The sequence below is a fragment of the Oryctolagus cuniculus genome, chromosome 9, assembly GCF_964237555.1.
Source record: "Oryctolagus cuniculus chromosome 9, mOryCun1.1, whole genome shotgun sequence".
Classification (NCBI taxonomy): Eukaryota; Metazoa; Chordata; class Mammalia; order Lagomorpha; family Leporidae; genus Oryctolagus; species Oryctolagus cuniculus.
In genome coordinates, this window is record NC_091440.1 from 58,963,479 (window position 1) to 58,979,036 (window position 15,558).

Below are 15,558 nucleotides of genomic sequence, written 5' to 3' on the forward strand. Positions count from 1 at the left end.
GTTGTACCTTTATTGAATCACTTCTTTCAGTTTACAAAAATGGTCCTCCTTATATCTGCCACTACCCTGTTTCTTTGCAACTCCCTTTTAAAAAATCATTTAAGTTATACAAGTTCCAACTATTTTATTTATACAGACTTAGGAACATAGTGAGACTTCCTCCCCTACCACCCACATTCCAACTTTCTTCCCCCTCCCTCTCAGATTCCCATTCTTAATTTTTTTTTCAATAATCTATTTTCAGTATACTTAGTTATCATATAGTTAACCCTATGCTAAACAAAAGATTTCAAGAACACTCCCTTTTACAGCAACACTCCACTAAATGTCTAAATTGATTGCCTTCAATTCTTCTTTTTCCAACCTATTCCATTAAGATTGTGTCCCCATATTCCCACCAATAGTATTTTTGTTAAAGCAAGTCATGATTTGACTTTTGCTAAATTTGATGGTCAATGTCTATTGCCCCCATTACTTGACTGATCAGTAGCACTTAACACAGTTCTCAATTCTTTCTTGATATACTCTTTACTTGATTTTCTGTACACTTATGCCTATCGGTTCATTTTCTTTCTCCAAGTGTTTAATGTTGGCATATCCCTAGGTTGCTTTGTCCTCTTCACCACCTGCATTCATGGATTTTTGGCTCCTACCCAATCTCATAAATTTAAATGCCACTTATTTGCCAATTACTACTAAACTTATGTCCCCTCTTGAGATTCATCTGCTTAATTCCAGATTTCTATGCCAACACAGGTAGAAAATAGACATCTCAAATTTAACAACAACCAAAACAGAATTCCCGATTTTCCTCCCAAGACATTTGCTTTTCACACAGTCTTCCTGTTATCAGTAGAGGGCTCCTATTATATCCATTAATTGCTGAATGTAAAATCCTTTAGCATTCCATCGTTGACACATTCTTTCCCACTCCCCACACTCTGTTCCTCAGGAGAACTGTTGGTTCTATTTTCAAAATACATATAAATAAATTCATTACTCTCTCCCTTCACTGCAAATGCCTGGTTCAATTTACCATCATCTCCCCTGTGGTCTCTATATCTTCATCCTTCTTCCCTTTTAATTTATTCTTAACCTGATTTGATAGAGTTCTTGTAAAAATACCAATGAGATTATAACATCATTTCTCATAAAAAAACTTTCCTATTAAGAAAGGAAATCAAATGACTTACAAGGGCATATATGCATTTATATCTCTGACCTTATATTCCACGATCTTTCCCTTATCTATACATTCACAACCAAAATGGTATCTTTGATGTTTTTATAAAATGCATGACACCTTCAAACTCAAAGAATTTATACTGTTATTCTCTCAGACATGGATACTCTGATCCCAGATACCTACAAGTATAACTTCTCAGCCTCCATTTAATGTCTTATGCAAATGTCACTTCTTCTGTGAGGCCTACAATGATCACACCATTTCTTAATGATGCCATCCTGAACTACTTCACTCTCTATTTTCCTCCCCTGCTGTTTTTTTTCCATAGCCCTTACCGCCTTCTAATAGATCCTTACCGCCTTCTAATAGATCCTTACCGCCTTCTAATAGATCCTTGGGTAATCATCTTTAATTCCAATACCTCTCCAATTCTAATACAATGAATTGAACAGTTTAAAAAATGGTTGTACTTAAAATTCCAATATTTCACAGTTCCAAAATCATATAAGCTACCAATTTATGATAGCAAAACAATTAGCATTGTGGTGCAGTGGGTTATGCCATATGGTGGTCAGTTTGAGTTCTGGATGCTCCCTTTCCAAAACAGCTCTCTGTTAATGCACCTGGGAAAGCAGTGGAGTGGGAGACCTGGATGGAGTTCTAGGATCCTGGCTTCAGCATGGCCCAGGCCTGGCTATTGCAGCCATTTGGGGAGTGAACCAACAGAGGATTGGAGCTTGCTCTCTCTCTCTCTCCCTCTCTCTCTCTCTCTCTCTCTTTCACTCTCTATGCTTTTGTATGTGTATGTAACTCCAATAAAAATAAGTAAATAAATATAAAAAAAGAAAAGGAATGGACATTTATCAGGCAATAACATTGTAGTAGATATTTTAAATCTGTCATTTAACTTACTGACAATACCATGAAGTAAGGTAATCTCTTCCCTGTTCTACAAATAAAGAACCTGTCCAGAGCTTACGCTATCCCTTAAATGAGAGAAAGTGAGATTTTGGCACATATCTTTCTAGCTACAAAAGAATGTAATGGTCTTTCACTTACCTGTTTAGTTAAGAAACATGTACTACTTGGTTATTTTGCTAGACCTCTATAGTATTGTCTGCCTAGCATTCTTCCATTATCCTAAAAACTCAGCTGTCCATATTCCACAGTTTTAGAAGGAATTGAGATATGTACACAAATCTCCCAAACCTGGCTGACATAATTTTTTGAAGTACACAGCTTATCTGTGCTCAGCCAATCACTTCCCTGCCTTTGAAATCACAAGGACTGGTATCACAAACTGTGAGGAGAGTTTCTACTTTTGGGGAGGTAATCATTCTGCATAAAAACACAGTGAAGATAGAGAGGAACTCTAGCATTTAGATCTGAAACCACCGAAGATTCTAGTTTCAGATTCTCCCAGAGTAGGAATCTGTCAGTCTGATACTGAGATTTGATTTGTCCGTGGACTCATAAATCAATAAATCTTCTACTGGTCATATTATATTCTTTTGTTTGAAAAAAATATGTATTTTACTTTGCAAATTCTGTAGTTATAGAATGAAAAATGACAAATAAGGCAACAGTACTACCTAAAATTATCTGCATTCCAGACCTAATCCCTTCTGCATTCAAGTGAGCATTTCTTAGAACGTGAAGCTGAGTTAATTAGACAAACCCCAATGCAAATACATGGAATAAAATGTTCCATCTTTAGAAAATACGTCTAAGAAGTAAGAATGAAAACCCTAAATAAATATCACTGTATGGTACCCGTAGGCCTTTGAGCCTTCATTGTCACCCCACGCTTTGAGCTTAGATTTGTAACTTCATGGGAGATAAGGAGCCAGACAAGTAATAAAACTGAGTAACTTGAGTAGGATTTTTAAAAAATTGAATTAATAAAAATCTACAGAAAATAGAGGACTTCTTCCTGGGTTACAAGGGGCAGGGTATATAGTTGCAGCTCTGTGTTGCCCTTTCTACAATCTCTGCATTTATAAATGTTGGTTCAAGGGGTTAACACTGTGAAGATCAAAGAGAACACATTTGCAGGTCACATTCACCCCTGGGTCTCCAATTTTATAACTGGAGTTTTAAATGCTCCTGGGTTACCTGGGACCAGCCATGACTAAGCAAATAAGGAACACACAGATACCTACAATAACAATCAGGTAAATTTGTATGGCCTTCCATGACAGCCCGTGAGAGAGTCTTACTTGATTTTTGGCATGATTAAATTAAATGTCACTTACATTACATTGGATATTTTTAATTTGTGGGGTCATGAATACCTCACAAATACTGATATATATATATATATATATATATATAAGCAAAATACAGTTATTTTTTTAAATTACTACATAATTGATCTCAACTTCCCTTACAGAAGGCATCCTATGAATTCACAGAGGGAATATATTTAGGGTAGTAGAGGTTTAAAAAAATAAAATGTTCCAATGTAATAATAGAAGGTCTGCAGGTAATTAATCACTTTTTCTTTTGATTAATGCTTCCTCATCTTCGCTATGATGGTATGTGAGTATATGTTGGAGGGAACTTACACTTTAAAAAGTTTGTATGGAAATAGAATTAAATGACGCTTACCTTGGTGCAACTTTTTTTTTTTTTAAACCCATGCATATTTATTCATAACAGGCATTTTCCATGAACTTTTTGAAGATCTCTCATGTGAGCAGCACTTGAGCCTTCCTGATTTTCTCTGCTAGCTGTCTGTTCAGCTACCATGAAGCCATTTTCCAGAGGAGTTACTAAGAGCTCTGAAGGCTGTCACAATTCTGCATTCGGTATTGGAAGACTATGGTGAGTTCTTGGGGCTCAACCCCTACTTCCAGGGAAGTCTTCATCTCTTCAGCTCTTTCTGGCTCTGCATACCTCTGAAGTCTGGGAACAACTTACATCTGGCCCCTGGCCCAGGGTGTACAGCAGATAGCTTTTAGCTTCAGGGTCTTTTCAACTAATACAGTGACCTCTCCTCCCTGTAGAGTGTACTCCATCCAGCACACTGGTGGACTTTTGCACCTCCCACCTGGTGTCTTTATAAATTAAAAGGCTGAGGTGGACTTTACTGGTCCAAAGCCTTGTTTCCTGATTCCTTCTGCCTTCCCAGCAAGAATTGCCCATTTTACCACAAGGACAACACCTCACAGGACATGTAGGGATGGTTCCCAAAGCAAATGGGAACAAAGACTCACTCTTCCCCATATATTCCCCTCAGCCTCATCAAATATCAAGAAGACCTCTTGGGGCTGGCATTGTGGGACAGCAGGTTAAGTTGCCACCTGTGGACATTGGCATCCTACATGGGCATTGGTTTGAGTTTCAACTGCTCCAATTCTGATCCAACTCTCTGCTAATGTGCCCGGGGAAAGCAGCAGGGGATGGTCCACGTACTTAGACCCCTGCATCCACATGGGAGTCTTAATGAAGTTCCTGCCTTGCCTAGGCCTTGTTGTGATCATTTGGGGAGTGAATCAATGGATGCCTCCCTCCCTTTCTCTCTCTCTCCCTCTCTCTCTCTCTCTCTAAATCTGCCTTTTAAATCGATCAATAAATCTTTTAAAAAAGAGAAAGCACCTTAAATCCATCAAGGCAAACACTCTCAGAAGGGGTCTAATGGGCCATCTTCCTCACTCCACCCGAGGTTCTCTCCACCAACATGAGCTGGGAGAAGCAGATCTGTGCCATTCCTGGTTTATCCTCTTCGAAAATTCTAACAGTAAAATATGCATGCATTTGATAAAGTTGTATAAGAATATGAAGAAATTTAGGCAATTTCTAGTTAAAATGAGCTCCCAAGTTCCTTGCCTTTCTATAGCCCTGCAAATAGCATTTTAATGCCAGAAACTGAATATTTCTCTCCCTTTCCTTGTATTCATAACAGAATCTTCCTAATATTCTTGGAGGCAGATGGATGCATCAAGCTGAACAAAGAGATCATGAACAGGAAAATAAGAAAAAAGTACTTTGAGATATAACTCATTCCACTTACATGAATAGTAACCAGAGCAGGGAATGTGACATATTCACTTTGGATACTGTATGAAACAACACTGCCGGACTGGGACTGATCCTTGCTGTGCATGCCAGTGTTCAGCTTGAAATCTGACAGATATTCTAACACTTATGAATGTTGGAGCAAAGAATTCTCTCCACTGTGGTCAATTTGAAGATATGACTCTTGTTTTACTTGTGCAATTTGTAATTTTTAGTGTATGGTAGCTAATATATTGTTATTGATATCCATGGCTTTCTTCCCAAGTTGTCTACTTTCAACACTGAAATCCTTTTTTTTCTCTTGAAAATTTTCTTTTAATCTAAATTTCCTATCATTCTTCTATCAAAGAGTATTTTTTTCTTTTTCCCCATGGCAACAGATTATTCTCTCCTTCATTAAATCATATTTATTTTAGTGCATTTATTAAAATTTTCAAGTAAAGCTACTGATAAAAGCCATTTTTCATTTTGATATATAGGAAGATCTCTTTCTTGCACTTCGAAAGTTTACTTTTGATTGATTTTTAATGACAGAGTCATCTCTCTTCCATGTTAAATTGATTCTTGAATACTCCACTTTTCTCTTAGGTGATGCACCAAAATTAACCTAAACCTTTATCTGATATTTTAGAGTAAGTATTATTTCTTAAAATCTGTTTCAAATTATGCTTTTTGTTCCATAGCAAATATGGTACATTTATGGACATGTACAACTTAAAACAGTCTTTTCTAAAACTTCTTTTGAAAGGTAATTAATCTCATTCAATTGAGAATAAATATTAAACCAGGCAACTAAACTTTAAATTTAATTATGAGTTTTACAATGTCTAAGAGACCTTGAATACACCTTAATTCAGGGTCATATTTTTTAAACAGTTGATTAAAAATAGAGCACCCAGTGAATTACATTTTATGAAAAGAATATGATGAATTATTCTTTTATTGTTTTAGAAATATATTTGTACAAATTCCCAGAAAAAAGGAACTCTTTGTGTTGATTTTCTAATGGCACTGCTTTTTGAAACATAAATGCTTCTAAATCCATAAAAACATTGATTCATTTGGATCACATGTAGATCCCAATCTATATATTGTAGCTTCGTACGGAGGATAGTATTACAGTATAGCAATATCCACATTCCCTTGCCATCCTGCACCAAGGAGGAGTATGCAACCCTACCTGATTGATGCTCAATTTGGCAAATGGAGTAGGGGTGAAAAGAAGAGAGTGCCAAATTTGGGTGGAATCTTTTATAGTCTTACAAGTTTCTGCCAGGGCTCCTGACCTCTTCCATCCACACTGATGGTAGCAGCATGCTCAGACAAGAGCTGCTCCTTCACTCTTGAAGCTCCAATGAGATATCTTAGGGTGTAAAGCAAAACCTGACCCATAGGCTAGGATAGAGCTGCTTCAGTCAATCCACAGTGAATGAGAGGCTAATGTGTATTATTGTAAACAATGAGGCTAGGAGACTATTGGATTCATAACATTCCTATAGCTACAACTTAAAGAAATGAATAACTAGAAGAAGTGTAATGGCAAAAAAAGAATCTAAAATATATATCCAAAGTCTTGAACCCCATGGGCAGGAAGCCTGGAACCTTATTTCAGACTAAAAAAATGACAGGTAAATGCATGGCAAACTGTTTAGCAAAGCCATCAGCCACAGTGAAACAGAAGGAAGAAAATATACTTGATGATAATGGACATATTCACTTTGGATACTGTATGATGATGATGATTTATGGACAAGGAAACTTTGAGATCTGATAGTACAATCAGGAATTGTTTCCAGAAAACAGATGAACTCAGGAAAGAGTTGGCCTATTCACAAGAAAAGATTAAGAAAACAAGGGATATAAATATCTCCAGACTTTCAAGGTTTAGAGATGTAACTGATTCTGATCTTTAGCTTCTCTGGCTTGTAAATGATCCTCAAATTGAGAGAGAGCTGGGAAGAAAGAACAGTTTAAGGCAAGACTGACATACCCTCTGCCAAGAGGTCTGAAGGAATTAACTAGCCCTCCAATACTTTTTAGATCTTTCACAATAAGGAAATATGCGTTAATAACAAAGATCTTTTATATTTTCTTTCAATAAAGTACATCAGTAAAAGAGACCAAGGACATAATCTAGAGTTTTCCGACAATTGTAAAATATCTCTGGGTCTGTAGACATACTGGGGCATGTTAGTAAATTGAACCAAATACTTTAAAAAATAAATAAATAAAACAAAAAAAAATTTATAGGGGCCAGCATGATGGCCTAGCAAGTAAAGCCTCAGCCTACAACACCAGCATCAAATAGGGGCACCAGTTTGTTTCCCAGATGCTCTACTTCTGATCCAGCTCACTGCAAATGGTCTGGGGAAAACAGTGACGACTTCCCAAGTGTTTGGAACCTGCCTCCATGTGGGATACCCGGATGAAACTCCTGGCTCCTGGCTTTGGACTTATCCAGCTGGGGCTATTGCAGCCATTTGGGGACTGAACCATAATATAGTTCTCTCTCTCCCTGTGCTACTCTCTCCAACTCTGAGTTTCAAATAAATAAATAAACATTTTAAAAGGAAAAAAAAACAAACTACTTTTAAGAGAGATGCATTACAAAAGGTGTTGTAAAATCAGATGAAAATGGATTGTGTCTGTTAAAGCAATTGCTCTTCTCCAATTTTCTTAGGACAAGAGGTGGACTGAGAGTATAGCTCAGCCAACAAAGAGAGCTCTTTAACACCTCCCTCAGAGGTTATGAAGAAGCATGAAGGAGATGCTTTTCTGAATAGGGTGAGGTCAAAGTGTTGGAGAACAACACACGAGGAGTTAGTTTCAGGACCAGAACTGGAGCCCACACACAATGAAGAGCCTCATCGTATCTACCCAGTGGGATTTCAGAGTGGATCAATGACTATTGTAGGATTCCTATTGTTCCCCTTTTTGAACAGAAACAATTATTGTGGTTGTCATGTTCCTGGCCCACCACAGTGAGTTGGAAATGTGGGGGAAATAACTTTTTTGTTCCAGCTATAGATTTTGAGATCAATGCATCCAGCAGTGATGTAAAGACTAGCATAAGATGCATTGCTCAATAACATTTGTTGTTTACATGAATGAATTGAGTAAAAGTTAATTGCTGTAGTAGGCACACTGTATATTTTGGTCAGAAAAGTTTGCTATACACAATATACTCATTTAGGATATCAGCTCAACAAATATTTTCTGGTGCAATAACAGAGGTAGTGATTTTTTAGGTGCTGGGGATGGAGCAGTCAATAAAACTGGTAAGGCCCATGAGCATAATATTTATAGATCACAAATTTTTCAGCATAATTATGCTTACATTCCCTTCTATGTATGTCTTCAACATGTGATTTTTGTAACATCATCCCTAGTGCTAAAGTCCCTAAAAATATTTCTAAACACACAGAATCCAAGCTAGACTCACCACCTAGTTTAAAACATCTGAGGCTTGGATTATTCAAAATGCCATGAAAGATCCGATGTCAGGTCTCCGCTAACTGTTTCCGTGAAGCAGTATTACTCTAAGAGGTTTCCAAACAGAAACCAAACTCATCCTCTCTTCTCTCTGGTTAATCCCCCAAATCTTCAATGCAATTCATCATCAAGTTTTGTCAATTTGCTGATTTTTAACTTCCCATGTCCTCATCACTATTATCCCTACTCTGTTAAAACACTTACCATTTCAAAACCTGCAACAAGAATCTTCTACATGAACCCTGATCCACAAAGCATCTCCAACAAAACCATTCAATTATCTATAAACAGAGCTGACCACACCAGACACATTGATGAAATCCAAGTAGTATTCTCTACCACCTTCTGGATAAGGTCACATGCATTTATACTCATATGACTGGAGGATTCTCCATGAAATGGGTCTTACCTTGATTTTAATCTCATATGTTCTTTTACCCTCAAATCTTATAGATATTAAATAGATGAAAATTAACATGAGTAGTATGATGATTCCCAAGTACTCTGATCTTAACTGGTGCATTTTCATGCACCATAGCCAAAGTGATCTGACCAAACCAACTTTGCTTCTCAGATATCAACAGAAAACCAAAAAACGAGTAAGATACGGACAAGACATATCTGTGTTACATTTATTTTCTGTCGCATGACTCACTCTTCCTTGACCAGGCATCAATTCAATGAATTCACTCTTAATTGAAAAAAGATGAATCACATACTCAATCTTAGAAACTTCAGTCCACAACATTATTTGTTACTTGGAAATAGTAATAACAGTAATGATTGAGGAGAAATCATGTGAGAAAATAATGTTCTTTTATTTACTTCTCCAAGTGCCAATATATGAAAGAAAATATTTATGAAGGGAAATACATAGATTTGACAACTCACTAATTTCCAAATCGCAGATGACTTAGGACTCAGAGGAACACGGAAGCAGTTATATTGATTATGTAACTATCCAAAACATATCGAAATGGACACAATTTTTTAAGTGTCAGTTTCCTTTTTCTGAATTATCTTGATTGACTACAGCAGGGCTTTTGCAACTTCAGTCTAAAGAAATACTTTTCTGTTGTGTGAGAGAGGAGAGAAGGCTGACCTGTATATTATACTTGTTTATCAGCTTCCTGTTCTTTCTTTACCCTTTAGATGGGAGTACTGTGTTCCCCCACAAGTTAGACACCAAACTTGTCTACGATATTGCTAGTTATCCCTTGAGAAAGAGCAAGAAGTTCCCTAGAAACATTACCTTCTACTACACTGATCAAACTTTAAAAATTTATGATTTTCCTCTTTCATTTTATCCAGTACACTAGTATCTCTGTGAACTTGAAATCATGACAATTATTGAGCAATTAAAGGAACATCTTTAGTGAAATTTTCTTACAAACCATTCCTCAGCCTAGCTAGAAACAGTAGAAAAACTTCTGTGAACTAAATTCCATGCTGAACAGCATGACAACATAGCCACTTCTGTTGTAGCACTGTATGATAGAAAACACATTTGGTTTTTCTTCTAAGTATGTTATGTTCAGGTATGATTCTCAATCAGCAAATCAGTAGAAACTTTTGGAAAATCAAGTAGTTCTATCAATTTCAGCTTTCTGATAGAGAAAATAAGAAAAATCTACCTGTCCAAGCCACTTGAATATGTAACTGAAAAATCAGTTAATAGATATGGAATTACAGTGTAACTGTAAGTGGTAAAATAGTCCTAAAAGAAAGTTTTCTTAATGGCATTTCTCTAAACCCAGTTTGAAAATGCAGATTCAGATAATCTACTTGGGTAGCATCATTTATTCTAATCTAACCTCTAATTTAAGACACTTTTATAAGAAGATCAAGGAAGGATATGGCAATATTTTACTCTTTTTAAAGTGAAATGATGTAGCAAATATTCCCTGAACCAGTTAAATTTTAATTGCTTGTACATGGGTGATTCTATAGTGCTTTGCTCAGATAAGTGCTTAATAAATAAATGTGGAATTGAATTAACTGAACCAAAAGACATATTTCCTTCTAACAGATCTAGCAGTGTGACAGTTACCAGTTCTATCATGCAAGAATAAATTATGCTGCCTTTAAAGAGCAGCTTCATATGGAATTGATGCAATAAGTTCAGAATAGAACATTCTATATGGATTCATTGTTTCTTTGTTTCCTTTGTGTTCAGTGCAATGCCATGAAGATTGATGGCAATTTTTTATTATTTATTTTTAGGTTCGTAATTTTAAAGCAGCATTTTACTTACCTTACCATGTTTTCTCACATCACCATTCTAAAATTTCTCCATTTTCCAAAGCTCAAATCAATATCTTCCTCTCAACATCTTCTGTATAACCTGAAAATCACATTGATCTTTCTTTTGAATTCTGTTTGATTATTGACTCAACACAATCATAAAACATCCTGCCTTTTATGTTACTATTATCTAAACATCATATGGTTAGCATTTTATAAATGTTGTTCAGCTAGTCGATGTTTGTTAGTTTTGTCTGTCTCTGAAAAGTGTAAGTTCTATAAATGTAAAGAGCACGTCTCACACCTACTTTGCATTCCATGTAGAAGTCTTCTCTCAACAAATATTTGCTGAGTATTTGCAATATGCAAGTCACTGTTCTCAATGCTTTGGGGGATACAAAGATGTGTCAGCAGCAATCCTTATCCACCAGTATTTTAAATGTATAATTGATAAGTGGCCTAAAGCCTCTCTTATAATTGCGTGAATTTGCTCAACTTAGGATATCTTGACATTTTCACTGTAACCTGTTTGTTGTTTGGCCACTGTTGATATTTTTAAGTTGAACATCTATATAAGAATTCAACAGAATCCCTTGAATATCAGAAACTCCTTGATGTGTGATGAACTTCTTGCTTTTACTTTCTCATTACACTCATAATTCTTTTCTAATCAAAAGAATGTCTGTGTATCTGAAGATCCGACCTCGTATAGAAGGCATTTTCTTGCCTTTAAAAATGTCGTCTGTTGAATCTGTTATCCTCCTATCCATTAGTTTAAATTCATAACCTCACTTTTCTGCTTTGGCAGCTTCCTCTGCCCACTCCAAGGCTACGTCTATGGCTTCCATTGAAACCATTTTAGAAATCAAAGTCAACAGCTGCCTCCAGGTATAAGAAGACTTCATAAATCCTTAACTTTTGAAGAGCTTATCTTTAATATTCCATAATTGCCATCACAAATCCTACTCATGCTAGAAATTAATGCCCTCAAAGACTAGAAGGTGCCTTTAATAATTCACTTTTGGTTGTCCATGATCTTGATGATTATGCTTTATGCCTATCTATCAGTTTATATATAAATGATTGCATCCTTCTTTTCTAATATTTCTCTGCCATATCACTTTACATTTGAAATACAGGGAATTCATCATAAATAAACTATGTTATAACATACTTTAGCTTTCTACACAAATATACTTGAATAAGTAACTGAGTGTTAACTAGAGGCTAAAACTTTAAAGTGACTTTTTTATTACAGAATTGTCTGTAATTTGTACATTTTTTTCTAAAAAATAGAAATTTCAAATTTCTCTTTCTGCACTCAAAATTTTTCTTATCATATACAAGCAAAGCAAACCTCTAACCAATATTTTTTTCATTCAGAAAATTATATACTTAATATCCACAGAATATAAAGCATGCATAATGTTATCTATAAATTGCATGTGTAATTGTGCTGAACAGAAAAGCATGCTAAAAACATCTAACAAACTGATTGAGAAAAAATTAAGATATGTCATTTAAATAACAATTATATATAGTGCAGGAAAGGAGCTTACTGATTTCTGGTACATGTAATCCTTAACATGTGGCAAGCTTTAAATACCAGTTAGTTCATTCTCAGAAGTGAGTTAATACAACCAGTGGCAGTACTGTTGATCACTCTCACTCGATTTCTTCCCCTTCCCTATAACTATTTTAGTTTACATAAAAGTGACATTGGAGCTGGCTCAGTTCTCCAGAAGCACACTTCATCACACATGACAGGGCTTCCATGTGGAGTCCTCCAACACTGTCCGCAAACTGCCTCCCAGGGATCTCATTAAGCACTTTACTGTAGCCGAACACAGTGACAATGACAGTGTTCTAGAGAGAGAGGATACCCTGAGATGCCTGGATTTTTTTAATTATCTAGGTTTGACTATTCAGTACCAGTTTAGATTCCATGAGATAACAAAAATCCTCTCAACAATACTTTCTTTTTCTGAAGTCTACCAGAGTTAGTTTCTTATGCTTTCAGCAACAACAAAAAGAACTACAACAAAATCATTGCTATTAAAATCTCAGTGGAAAAAGACATGTACTTACCATTTTCCCAGAATGCCTCTAACCATTTATCAAGGGAGCATCTCTTTCACTGTACACTTCTAAATACTTGGTAAAATGATTTTAATGTCATTGACAATTTAGTAGGTGAAAATGGCATCTCATTGTGATTTTCATTTTATATCTTTGAATGTTAGGGAGATTGAATGTATTCTCACATATTCTTTGGCCATTTACATTTCTTCCTTTTTAAAATGTCACTTAAAGTTCTTTGCCCATATTTCTATTAGGATGTTCACCTTTTCCATATTGATTTGTAGAAGCTACTAGGAGCATTAACTCCTTGTTTGCTAAAATAATATGAGTTTTTCCAACCTTATGTCACATCTTGTAATTATTCTGGTACTTCGACAAATAAAATTCTCCTTATTTTAAAAGCAATACAATCTGCCAACTCTACTTTCATTTTTAAACTTTACATTGACTTGAGCTTTGTACTGAACGCCTTTCCTTTTCCAGAAATTTTTATAAATTTACTTCTTATGCTTAATTCTTTACTTTTAGTAATTTGCATAAGATAGACTTCTAACTCAATGATTTAATAGATTATCTTTTCAAGCTGCCTTTGATAATACAGGAGTATTTGAAAAAGTGTGGAAAATGAAATTAAGGTTTTTTTTGCAAAAAATTATAAAATATATGTTTACAAATGTATGTAAAACTAAATGTTTTCTCTTCTCTGACTTGAAATATCTCTTGTAGTAGATATTTGTGATATTTGCTTTTCACCTTTATCCTTCACTTTTAACTTTCTAAATTTTTTTTTTATTTGTTTATTTGAAAGGCAGAGAAAAAAAGACAGAGATAGATGGAGAGAAATTTTCTATCTGTAGGTTCATTCCCCAGATGTGTACAACAGCCCAGGAGCCCAGGATGGGACAGACTAAAGCCAGGAATCAGGAATTCAGTACAGGTCTCCCATGTGGGTGCCAGGGACCCGACTATGCGAGTCATAATTTGCTACCTCCCATGGTATATATTAGCAGGAAGCTACAATATGAAACAGAGCTGTACTTGAACCCAGACTCTCAGATACAGTATTCAAGCATCCCAGCATTTTCACTGCTGTGCCAAATGCCTGTCGCTATCCATACTTTTTCCAATAACATTATTACATTAAGTATGTTCTGCTTGGCAGATGTCAGTCATGTAACCAATGAATGAGCCTAGGGCCGACCAATGAATACAATCAATTTTGTGCAGCTTTCCTGAGATTCAAACTCTGGCAAAGAGAAAATGGAAAATAATAGGAGTTCATCTATCCCAGCTCTGACTGTGAGGTTGTATATCATGCCACTGTCATGTTCCACATTTGTACTGTTGTAGCTACCAGATTCCATTCCCTATGGAACTTTATTCTCAACAGTTTCCTTTTAATCTCTTGAAATCGCCATGTACTAATTCCTTCATTTATCAAGAGACAGTTGATATTTGTGAAGCCAAAACTTATAAAGACTAATATTTGCATATGAGTAGAAAATGTCTAAAGAAAAAATATTCTTATGAGAAAGTCAAATATGTTATATTTTTTATTATTATTATAACTCATGCAGGAAGGGCCAGAAACCCAGCGATGTAGCAGCATACAAGGTGGGGTTATAAACTAAGGCTGCTGGTGGCCAACACACTTTAAGGATATTGCTTGATGCCACTGATATCAGCATCAAAATCTTATGAGAAATTCTTAGTTGGTCCAAAAATCTGAAGCAGTGGGGGAGATGGTCTTTCCAAGGTGAGCCAAGCACAGGACCTCCATAGCAAACACAAAACCTAATTAAGGCAGGCAGCTCAGAAGCCATTCACTACTGGGTCTTACAGAGTATTAGGAGTCTTTTGGATTCACTCTCCTGAACAACTATCGTATAGCTCTTCAGGAAAAGCTTCTATGTTAGTGCCATTAAAAGTAAATGGATATGAAAAGAGTCCCTTCAAAATATCTCCAGGTCATACCTAGAAACCTTGAGAACTGCTTAGATATTCTAAACAGTAAGCCTGTGGTTCACCCTTGGATGACTCTGATTAGACTCACATTCTAACGGGAACTACATTCCAACAACCATATAGCGAATAGGAATAGGATTGTAATCTCAATTTAAAACTACCTACTCCACTTAATTATAATTATGATTTGAACACACCTAATTTTGAAATTTCTGCCAAATCCTGTATATTCTGCAGCTTTCCCCAATTCAATTATTGCAATTTATTTCTGCTTGAGTTGGCAAAAAGTCATGATAATTCCTTTGACATCCCTCTCTTTCTTATTCATAGGGTCTATTTCATGCCTTTTTTAAAGGATACTGTCCAACTCTGTGCTGCTAAAACAAGCCCAGCATCTTCCCACTCCAAATTCTTTGCACCTGCTGTCTCTCTGCCTGGAGTGTCTTCTGCTCAAGTACCTGCCTGCTCAGTTCGCTCACTTTCCTGAGGCTTTTATTCCAACATTATCTTCCCTCTAAAGGCTTCCTTGAAACTTTCTTCCTACTTTAATCTCCCTACAGCATGCCACA

General features: G+C 35.9%; 1 long non-coding RNA gene across 1 annotated transcript in view; it reads right to left on the bottom strand.

The window, feature by feature from the left end:
• LOC103349072 (uncharacterized) overlaps positions 1-15,558 on the bottom strand; it is a 73,175-nt gene that overhangs the window by 16,565 nt on the left and 41,052 nt on the right. Inside the window, exon 4 of the long non-coding RNA XR_007920956.2 lies at positions 10,953-11,042. This is a non-coding gene — a long non-coding RNA (uncharacterized lncRNA). The remainder of the gene's footprint in view (positions 1-10,952; positions 11,043-15,558) is intronic.